This window comes from Schistocerca piceifrons, chromosome 3 (genome assembly GCF_021461385.2).
Source record: "Schistocerca piceifrons isolate TAMUIC-IGC-003096 chromosome 3, iqSchPice1.1, whole genome shotgun sequence".
Taxonomy (NCBI): Eukaryota; Metazoa; Arthropoda; class Insecta; order Orthoptera; family Acrididae; genus Schistocerca; species Schistocerca piceifrons.
Window position 1 is genome coordinate 136,742,714 of NC_060140.1, and position 1,619 is coordinate 136,744,332.

Genomic DNA, 1,619 nt, shown 5'->3' on the forward strand with positions numbered 1-1,619 from the left:
TTACTGTCCAATGGCGTCGCGCTTTACATCACCTCAAGCGTCGCTTAGTGTTAGCACTGACTGAACAAATGTATGGTTTAGTAATTGCTCGACCACTGTACCCCACTTTTTAACTCACAATCACTGTACTAGCAGAACTGCTAGTTCAGATGGTTCAAATCGCTCTGAGCACTATGGGACTTGACATCTGAGGTCATCAGTCCCCTATAACTTAGAACTACTTAAACCTAACTAACCTAAGGACATCACACACATCCATGCCCGAGGCAGGATTCGAGCCTGCGACCGTAGCAGTCGCGCGGATCCGGACGGAAGCGCCTAGTACTGCTCGGCCACAGTGGCCGGCCAGAACTGCTAGGAGCACTGTGCATCTCACGAGTGATTCCTTCCGCTGATTTCATGCAGTTTTTTACAACCACGTTCCACAATATCTCAGTTACTCATTTTAAAGTTTATTTGTGTTAATATTTGCTGTAAAGGTAACTTGTTAGTTGAGTTTCATTAATTTCAATTTTTTTCTGTGTTATTGACTCGAGTGGTATGTTATTCGTAAGTGTGCTTACGTCGTTCATCCAAGCCCCACGCCCCAGTAGTGTGTTTACATTTCGCGGTGTGCAGTTCCAGCTGTAGCGGCTATAAAGCTAAGTACTGACAAAGCTGTTTGGCACTGTTATTAAATTTAATAGTTTTCAACGGTGTTTCGTGTTGTTTGTGTGAAATAACGATTTAATAAACTTCTGGAAATGTTCAATCGTTGTGTTTTTAAGAGTTTTCTGTGCGTTGAACTAAACTAAACTAAACTCCTCCCGAACAGACCGTGAAGGCCCATCGGTACCGACCAGCCGCCATGTCATCCTCGGCCCACAGGCGTCACTGGATGCGGATATGGAGGGGCATGTGGTCGGCACACCGCTCTCCAGGCCGTATGTCAGTTTCCGAGGCCGGAGGCGCCACTTCTCAGTCAAGTAGCTCCTCAGTTTGCCTCACAAGGGCTGAGTGCACCCAGCTTGCCAACAGCGCTGGGCAGACCAGATGGTCACCCATCCAAGTGCTAGCCCAGCCCGACAGCGCTTAACTTCGGTGGTCTGACGGGAACCGGTGTTATCACTGCGGCAAGGCCGTTGGCTCTGTGCGTTGAAGTCGTTAAGAAAATTCGTGGTTTAGTTTTCAGCAGACGTTTCTTATTGTTTATAGTGAAATATTTCTGTAAAATTTTCATTCACTGTTTCAACTTCGTTGAGTATTCCAGTCTCCGGTCGAATTTTTGGTTTTAGCTAATACATTTTGTGAAGTTTTGTTGGTATTGGTTTTAGTTAAAGTTTAGTAGTATTAAAAACTGTTGCTTTCTTAGTAGAGAGAAAATTTCGAGACCACTATTGTTAGCTCTAAACACATCAAAAAATGTTTTGCATCACCCCGGTTCCCAGAACTTCTAAAGGTAGACGTTGACTGTGGATATTGTATCATACACACAGTCGCTTTGACCAGAGAGGCCACTCAACCCGGCCAAAGATGTAAACAACCATGCACAAGCAGGCCTATTAGACGGAGGGGGTACGACAGCCGATCAGTTCCAGTCGTTCCACCAGGAAGGAGGTACACGCCTCGTGTTGTCTGTA

At 45.7% G+C, this 1,619-nt stretch overlaps 1 pseudogene; it reads right to left on the bottom strand.

Moving 5' to 3' along the window:
• Positions 1–1,008: 1,008 nt before the first annotated feature.
• On the bottom strand, positions 1,009–1,126 carry LOC124790541 (annotated as a pseudogene).
• Positions 1,127–1,619: the final 493 nt, after the last annotated feature.